The 9742-nt window shown below is 41.9% G+C and overlaps 1 long non-coding RNA gene across 1 annotated transcript; it reads right to left on the bottom strand.

The window, feature by feature from the left end:
- Positions 1–6307: 6307 nt before the first annotated feature.
- LOC146677898 (uncharacterized) lies at positions 6308–8121 on the bottom strand. The gene is made up of 3 exons (XR_014907663.1): positions 7976–8121; positions 7352–7484; positions 6308–6379 (listed from the first exon to the last, which is right to left on the bottom strand). It is a non-coding gene; the product is annotated as an uncharacterized LOC146677898 (long non-coding RNA).
- Positions 8122–9742: the final 1621 nt, after the last annotated feature.

Genomic DNA, 9742 nt, shown 5'->3' with positions numbered 1-9742 from the left:
TTTTTTTTTTGCAGTGGAAGAAATAAAAAAAGAAAAAGGAGAGGGTATTGTGAAATGTCCTCATTCACCAAAAGACCAGAGTAAAGAGAGAGCAGTATGCCCCCTTCTGGCTCTTTTCTTCTCTCCCTCTTTTCTTCTTCTTTTTTCCCTGGCGTCTGGAGATGTGAAGAAATGTCTTTTGATCAGCTCTGACAGAGCCTGGGCCATGTGAAGAGGGTGGCTAGCAGGACTCTGCCAATCCATGCAAGGCAAAAATGTTCCTAATAAGAGAGTAATAAGCTAACGAGTGCTGGGTGTCTGTCTGATCCACATTCTGGTTACCGTTTGTGCCAGCACACCCAGTGGCTTCTGACGTGTACCCGACTCTCATCAGTCTTTGGACTATTTGCCAGGTCACTGCGTTTCACCTGCCCAGTCCCATATGCTCTCAGCAATGGTGCAATAGTCTGAAATTTAGGGACCTTGTGGGCACAACTAAATTGAAATTGGGAGCATTCTATTTCAAATTTTTACACACAGCGTTTGGAATTGACAACATGTGTTACGTTTGCTGTGCTGGAAATATACAGGGGCAGAAAAATAAAGTACGGGGTTGATTCTGAGCAAAGAAAATTTGTCTCACCTTGCCCACACAACATCAACTTAGGCTATTTCCACAACTGACTGCTTCCATTGTATTTGTGGGTTTGAAGTGGTCACATATCAAAGGGCTCTGTCTCTGCAGGGTGGATTCTCTGGTACTCTGTACAGCACAACAAGGAGATAGTTACCTCTCACAGCTTCTCACTGCAGCCCAAATAAACACATCACCTCCACTGCAGGGGGAGGAGGACAACAGCACAGCTGCCAACTCTCCCTCTCCCTCTCTCTTTATCCTACCCTAGCAGCAGCACCAGCCAAGTCCACAGTGCTGCGGGGCATCTCAGGCATGAACAGGTGCACTGTTGGTGGACTTGGGCCTCTCTTAGGCCTGTCTCTGGGCTGGTGCTAAGTGCTGGATGTGTGAGGACTGGTGAAGACAGGCTGGCCAGACTTTAATGGTGTGGTGGTGAGTCCTGGGCTCAGCGCTGGTAATTATGGTGGGGAGAAGGTGATTAAGGAGCGTTGAGCAGCCCAGCGAGGGGGACGGGCCCACGCCCAGCAGGGAGGGGAGTTCTGCCACAGGAGGGACCAATCAAGTGTGAAGCAGAGCACAGACCTTGGGCCTTGGTTCAGTGGGAAAAGGCTTGGCCACTGGTTCAGAGCGCCGCAACTTTCACGGATTAGTAGAGACACTATTCTGAAGACTGAAAAGGGGAACACAGCACGGAGGCAGCATCAATGCAAGTGTGCGTGCACACAAACACACAGTCTCTCTCTTTCTTTTACCCTCTCACACACAAAACCCACCAACAGCTGGGAGGAGGGCTACAGCCATCGCCATATTACCATAGCAACGGCATATCTCACATTTGAGCCCAAATGAAGACACTTTGGATTGAAACCGGGATATTTATTCTTCCAGTTAATGGAAGTATTTTAATAGTTTCTCTCAGAGCTTGTAGAACGTTTCCCCCTGACTGAGTTAATGAGTTGCAATTGAAGGTGCTTACTGCATCAGACAAGCATTTTGTCATTTTGCAAATTACAGGAGATCAACACTGCAAAATTTAACTTCTGTATTTATGTGGCAATGGGTCTTCCATATCTACTGTGAAGACTTTCAAATTTTTGTTAATCACCGCTAGGTCCTTTGGTCCACTGTGGAATTCCATGCAAACAAATGGATCACATTTCGAAAAAGCAGCTCTTTTAAGTAAAGTGATTGCAGTTTGCCAAAATTAAACAATTTTCACTGTTCAATGCCTTTGGCAGGTCCAGCTTTGAAGAATAATCTTTTACTATGCTGTGCATGCATCAGACCCTTTTATTCATTTGGTTTTAAATGCAATTCTTGAAAAGCAGATAAGAAAATGAAAAACTATTAAATAGTGGGGTTTGGTTCTCTGTAGGAAAATGGTCCGAGTCATGATTTAAAGGACTAAAAATGACAAATTACTTAAAGAGGTTTTATTAAATCTTTTTGGTCATGAAAAGTTTTAAAATGGTGCAAGCTGAAGCACACACGCCACTTTGAAATACAGTGTCAGAATACTTTAGCTCCTTCTGTTTATATTGTCTATACAAAACTGATATAAAGCAGACATTTTAAATCACAGGGCTAGCAGAATGATCTAAAGTTACACTGTTATATACATGCTGCAGCCTGTCCTCCCTAAAGCATGACTCTATTTGTGGCATGTGAAAGGAGCTCGCTATGAACAAGCAGCAAACTCCAGGGCTAAAATAACAGGCAGTGGGAAAACTGCAGTGCCTAGAATGGCCACTTAAGGCTGGCACCAAAAGTGAGTCGGTCCCCACCGAAGTTATTACAGTTCTGCATTTTTTTTTTTAATTTATTCATTTCATTTTGAGTGTTTCTCTTCATTTTTAGCTTAGTTTCAGCTACAACCGGACAGTTTCTAGGTTAGAATTACTGGTTTCAGCTGGTTTTTATTGTTTGGCAATGTTGAGTTTTTATTAGTTTCAGTGTTAGTTTAAATGTGGTTGCTATTTGTCAGGAGCACATTTAAGAAGTTTAAAAGGGGCCTGCAATTTGTGGAGAGTGTTAACTCACAGACACAAAAACACCAGAGCCCATGCTGCTATTGTTGACAAATCTGACCACACAGAAATGAGCCATACCTCATTTCAGTTAGTTTTTTTGTTATTGTTCTTGTTACAGATAACCCAAATCTTTATTACATAAAGTTTTGTTTTTAACTACAATTCCTTGGTTTCCCATGCAAAATGCTCATATTTGCAGCAGAAATAAACACATTAAAAGCCAAAAAGTGTCTCTATAGCTAGTTTCCTACCTTCATAACAACTGTGAGTGTACATGTGGGGTTGATGGATTGGGTAAAATTCAAGTTTTTAAAAAAAAATTGTTTGTATATTACTTGGCACAAACTACCACGCATCTGTGCTCTGCACATTTTATGGAAGCCATATGCCTAACAAGCTTGCTGGTGTAAGCTTATAAATGAGCATTTCACCCTCCTGTTCCAGTATAGTCACTGTTGTCTCCAAAAGAAAAACAAATGGCTGCATTAAAAATGAAGACTTTAAAACTGGATTTTCCAAACCGATGCGTAAGGTCACAGTGTCTACCACCATCCTTAATTTGCAGTCTCTGATTACAGTCTGTTGTTATACTTTGTAACAAACTATATTATTCATTAGATAAAAATCTTAAGTTGACTGGTACTTATATTTGTACTTTATATGAGCACTCTTACTACAGACCTCATTCAACAACAAATTCATAAAAGCACTTTACATCTAAGGTTCACAGACTCAGACAGATGCATCATGAACAACCCAGGCTTGAGTATTTTGCTCAAACATACCTTCACACACAGACTACAGGAACCAGAGGATCAAATCACTGACCTTCCAAATAGTAGATAAACATGCTTTGCCTCCTGAGCCACAGCTGCCCTGCAAAGCAAGTAGTATTTAGTAAATAGAAAGAAGCCAGTAAGAGAATGAGAGTAGCATACAAATCCATACATAGAGGTCACTGGGATGGATTGATGGGTTGTCAGCACATTATATTTGAAACAATCCTTTATTTTCCTCTTCAAACCAGTACCTTTATTTTTCTAGTGGATGTTTAATATTTTAGCACAACCAAGTAACCACAATATAATTCATAATTAAGTTATTAAACCGAAGAAAAAACTTGCCTAAACCTAACGAAACAATAAATATTACACTGTCAGATTACAAAAAAGTTCAGTCATGATTGAAAAGTGACTCTGTGAGTTGTATTAAAGACTGGGGGTGTTTTAGCGTTAAGGTTATTTAGGAATTGTTGGTATACTGAGCTTGTTTAGTGAGTATATTTGCAGAGAAAGCACAAGGTGTAACTATCGCAACACACACCTGGCTTTGGCTCCTGTTGTTGAAAGATAAATTGAAAGTCTTCATCAGGCATGACAATGCTTCAGCTTTCTCAGCATGCATATTTTCAGTGACTGTTTGGGTTCAGTTTTGTCCTCATTTTGGAAAGAGTAAACACGTAAATGGTGACGCTGATTTGTTTCTATATGGGGTTAGGGAATGAAAACTCAAGTCCTATTGTATTCTCTTTAATGGCGTCTCTTCCCCAACAGTGTGTGTGTGTGTGTGTGTATGTGTGTTTGTATGATTTAGGATTCTTTGAGATGAGGAGAGCACGTCTGTATCCAGGGGCCTCCCCCGCCTCAATCCCCCATCCCGTGCTTGCATTGGGCACAATCATCCTGCAAAGCTTTCTCTCTCTCTCTCTTTGACACATATATACACACACTTCCTGTCTCTCTCTTGGTTTCTCTCTCTCTGCATTGCTCATCATGCTTCGACTTTGAAGTCACAGCTTTCTCTTTCCCTTTTTTTTTGTCTCTGTGTGGCTTTGATGCACTAACATTCTGTGAATAGTTCCTCTAATGTCTGGATCCTTGTGCCTTATTCTTCCTACTCTGCCACTGTAGAAATGGTGAGTGTCTTGCCTTTGAAACGACGTCCATAAATTACAACTTGTCAAGTGTCATTTTCCTTGTTTACAGCCATTTTGGGCTCCCACTCCCCCATGTTCCTCTCTTGTGTTTCACATTAAACTGCACCAATAATGTTGGTGGTGCTCACCAGGTCTGCACATGCAGCTTGTTGCCACTAAGGGGGTGCGGAAACTATTAAAATATTTTCTAGTCTTTACGAGTTTTATGTGTGTAATTTGTGTGGATATATCCCACTGTGTTACCGCCAACTAGGAAAACAGAATGAGTTTGTGCTTTGGCCTGTGTTACGACAGTGACATGGAGTCAGAGAGACTGAAGGAAAGGGCTGAAGGGTAAGAGGAGTAGTAAGAAAAGAGGGGGGTGGGCAGAAAGAGAGAGTCAAGTCTGTACAGGAAATCTGCTCTAAGTGTTCCTAAAGAGCTCATGTTTTTCCTCCCCTGCACAAACAGCTTAATTTATTGCATGTCTGTTGAAGTCAACAGCCCTTTATAACCCCACAATAATTTCCCATATGTTCCATATATCACCACAGAGAGGGTGGTGCACAGGGGGAGGGATGAGATGGGGGGGAAAAAAAGGACTGAAGCAGCAAATATGTTCAACACCCTACACACACATGCATGTATACACATACACCTACACACACACACACACACACACACATAGAAGACCTGGCCAACTGCGACAATAACCTCATCTTAATCAGCCTTGCATTGGTGTGGATGTATGTGTTATTCCCTGCACAGAGCTACACCTGTGGGTCGGCTATGAAATATTAAACACTCTTGTTCATGTTGTTTACTTTCATCATTAGGGGAGAATCCTTGATAATGGAAAATTTCTCTCCTCTGAATCTTCAGCAGGGAGTACCTTGTAAGGGTCTGGCACAACCTCCACTTCTCCAGCAGGACCAGTTTGTTCTTGTCAAAACCCATGTGCCACAACGCAGGCTGATGAGGTGTAGGAGTTCTAAAATAAGAGGGATTTGAGTCAGCAGGCTTCCAAATCTCCTTCTTAGTTTAAGTGTTAGTAGCAAACAGGGATGAGCAACGTTTTAACTGGGCCCTCATGTGATTCTCACTTTATATTTCACCACGAGAGGCTCAATGAGCACGCTCTAACTCTACAGTTCTGTAAATATTATTTTATCTGTTATCTTATTGGACAATACATAAATGAGAAGTTCCTACTTGATATTGCCCATCCATAAAACATATATATATATATATACAAATAAAAATGTAATGTTTTACATGTTCTATGCAGATTCTTGACATTTTGAAGTGTGGTGTAAAGTAAATGAAACAAGATTTTAAAATGTCGCCACCTCCCTCTAGGTAAGGCAAACACAGTTAGTGTTTATATGCAGCTAAATGGGGAAGGAAATGATAAATTGCACAATAAAGAAATAAAAAGATCGAAGGATAACACTTGTTTTAACTGACAAAAAAAATTGTTTAACATACAGTATAGTACAGTCAAAAAATGTCTAAAAGTCTTAAATCCACTTGCACGCCATTGCACGTGCATGATGTTTAGTATGCACATACAGCAGTTGTAAGAGGTTCTGTATCACTTGTGAATTTTGTTCCAACTTATGCTATTAGTGTCCTCTTGCGCAGCTATGATGTTGCATTAATGTGAACTTCTCTCTCACCAGAGAAGTGAAGAAACAGGCAGCCCCCTGTTGGTCTGCTTGATACAGCCAGGGACAGGCTGGGATTCTGAAAGTGGGGGCCAGTTGGTGTTGGTTGTTGGGGTGCCAGAGAACTGATCGATCCCCAGCTGCAGGTGGCCTAGTTGGAAAATAGTGTAGAATACTCCAAAACCTGTCCTGACTACCAAGCAAACCACATATACAGACACATACACACAAACAAAACAGCATATGTGGCGGGACTGTACACTCCAGCAATCATCAGATAAGACAGATGTACTGACTTGAGAAAATTGCTTGGAGTATGAGAGAATCAGATGGACTCAATACTTCATCATGTTCTCTGCACTGAATGCTTTATAATTTGATGACGTCTAACAAGATATAAACAGCTCTGAGGAAAAAAATTGCGATGATAATATACAGTAGTTCAACTTATGGCATTTCGCTGAGAATCATCCTTACAGTACTCTAAATAATTTTGCAAACATTTTGAAATTTTACACGACGAGAGTCAGAGATGATGTTTACCTTAACCTGTGATTCATGGTGAATAATAAAGCTGTATTCTATTTCTTGTTCTGTGATTAAAGGCTCAGAGAAGCTCACAGTGTTTCGAGATTTAGCTTTCTATTTTACATGGGACAGTATAACACCATCATCACGAATAAAAAAACAACAACAAACATTGTGCTTGATCATACACATGAAATAAATATTCGAGTAATAAAGCTGTGAAAGCAGCTTCTTTCCACAAACGAGTGAATCATCAGGTTGTACTGTGAGAGGAGCCCCATCCCCTGCAACTGCTTATTCATAAAGAAATAGGTTAAGCCTTGATGTTGAAATCACAGGCAGAGTGTAAATCTCCTAAAATCCTTTCATGCTTGTTAAGACAAAAGGGTCTTGTTTGGGAACATATATTTGAGATCATAATTTACAATTGCAAAAGCAAATTGTGAATCTTTGCAGATATATTGGTGTAAGAAATATGTGCAAACACGAACACAGAGCGCGGGAGAAAGAGAAAGCGAGATAGGAGGAATGAACATTTTACTTTAAAGTTTGTCTTCCCTGAGAGCGCTCACTGGTGTGTAGACATTCAACTTACCTTAAAATGACAGAATGATTTCAGCGCTTGGGTCTCTGGGGATAGAAACTGTCTGGACATGGTGTGTACTCAATAGCAGATCAATATCGCTACAATATCAACCAGATCCAAACTGGCTCTCTCCTCCTAGTATCTGAAGAACAAACAACATGATATGAAATATCATTTGATGTTACTGTATTGGCAAATGATTGAAGGTTGCCTGAGGCTAAAGGAGATTTCGTAGGAAAAGAAAACTTAAACCGTGGCTGACTAACTGTAGCCACGGTTACTGCAGTAAAAAGCCCAGCTGAGTTTATCACAAGTGTTGCCATGCCTAAGTTCAGGTCTATGGTTGTTCAGCCTCAGCACCATATATTACCTTGTTATTGTATGCCTAAGCACTGAAGGCCAGGAGGCAAAGAGGGGGGTTTACTGCCTCTCTATCATTGAAGAAAACAGGGTTTCTTTCTTTTTTTCCTTTCAAACATCACACGGGGAAATTATTATCCCTGACGTACTGCTGTAAAAAAACTGACATTTAAGCAGTGATGAATCCAGCATGGTACAGCTGAGGCCACCACTTTGCTTGTAAGAAGAGAGAGAAAAGAAAATTGGGTCCTGCTTGAAACCCTGGCCACTCACTTGATACTTGATGAAAGCCATTTCCTTGGAAATTTATATTAATGCCCCCAAAGACTGTATGAAGATGAGGGAAAAATATGTCACAGTGGCAGGAAATGGTTCTCAGACTGTAACTGCCAACTGCAACGTAAAAAACATTTTCTTTGTCACTTCTGCTTAGGATAGATTCCTGTAACAAACAAAGAGGGAGAAAAAGATGGAAATCGTATTGATTAGAGAAAATAAGTGAAATGTCAAGGACTTTTCTTTATTGCCAGAAAGCTCTTCTCTAAACTCCTCCTGCTGGATGAGCTTTTGTGAATGGGCTGTAGCTTTCATCCACTATCCTATGCAAACAAGTTGTCCAAGTACCACATTGTTTCAAAAGACCTTGTGACACACAAAAAAGCGGGCAATGTCTTGGACACACATGCGAGCCCAGACTCTTTCACACCCATGCTAAACGTTTAGCCACCCTGGCTAATTAACTGCTGTGAAAGAGTATGCATCAAAGGGAGGCGGAATTTGAAGTCTCTCTGACCAACCCTCAGGTCCAGAGGTCAGCCCTCTGCAAGACAGAAGTTAGGACGTCCTGGCCCTGGACCTCTGGACGCTAACCCTTAACCCCTGCTGGAGCATATCAAAGCCTCGGCAGCAGAGGGTTGCACAGACGTCCCCCAACAATAACAGGGAGACATCAAAGAGCTAGTTGGAAAAAGACGTGAGGAAAAAAAATAAAAGGGAGCCAATATCAAATTCCCTCTTATTCTACAGATATTCCAAAAGATGAATATAATTAATCTCTCCAAGTTGTCATGGGTCTAAAGGGCCCTTGCTGTGCTGCAGCCTCCTTGGGGCACTTGAGGAGAATTATGTGATTAAACAGACCTGTGAATTCTGGACACAGGCGGAGAGAAGAAAGCTTCAGTCCTCTTCATAATGCCCCTAATGAAGTGGCTGGTGGCTCCGTCATCCCTGGCTGGGCCTTGTGCAGCCTGTTCACAATCTGTCTAATGACAGAGCGGGGGCTGCAGAGTGCACCAGTGCTTCCCAATGAGCCACAAAGGGAGATCACAGGCTCCATTGTGACTATGCACAGGAGCTTAGCACTCATCAGACCCAATAAACCTGTCTCTAGTCAGTATAGGACACACCCCTCCGCTGCCAGCCAACAGCCCCTCTCAGCACACTCCTTCAGTTGTCAGTCGTGCAGTCTATCATTATGACATCGTCATGTCATGGCCTCATCACCTACTGAAATGCAACTTGCACTCTTTGCCACTACTGTTTATATTTACTTGTTGACATTGGAATAACAGGCCTTTTTTTCTCTCTTGGCCAGTGGCAGTTTGTGCACTGTAGTCCAGATAATGTATGGGTATGTATCTGCATACACTGAGTGTTTACTTGCCTGCCCTTTTGCCTCCATTTTAAACGGGGCCGCTCCTCTTGGCCTGTGCTGCCTCCTGGAGCTCCTGCCAAACGTATGCAAATGAGCATGTCCACAATGGTGCCCACAGCTGCATGCAGTCAGCCAAAGACAGAGGACAAGGCAGCCATCCCTTTCATCCGTAACCCCTGATCCCATCTCAGTGATACGTCATTTTCACCCCAATATTGTTCCCCTCCAAAGAACCTTGTCGCCTCACAGCCCAGATACCCACTCCCTACAGCTTTTCTGTATACACACTGACGAGCCTTTGGCCTGGTTCTTAGGAACACGGGACAAAGTGTCTAGAATCTGCTCAGACATTCTGCATCCTGATTCACATACCTCCACCCCGTCAA

This window comes from Rhamphochromis longiceps, linkage group LG2 (genome assembly GCF_057381845.1).
Source record: "Rhamphochromis longiceps isolate RC_006_pf linkage group LG2, R_longiceps_female_GT1.1, whole genome shotgun sequence".
Classification (NCBI taxonomy): domain Eukaryota; kingdom Metazoa; phylum Chordata; class Actinopteri; order Cichliformes; family Cichlidae; genus Rhamphochromis; species Rhamphochromis longiceps.
Note: the sequence above shows the minus strand (reverse complement) of the source record. Positions and strands in the feature narration are given on the sequence as shown.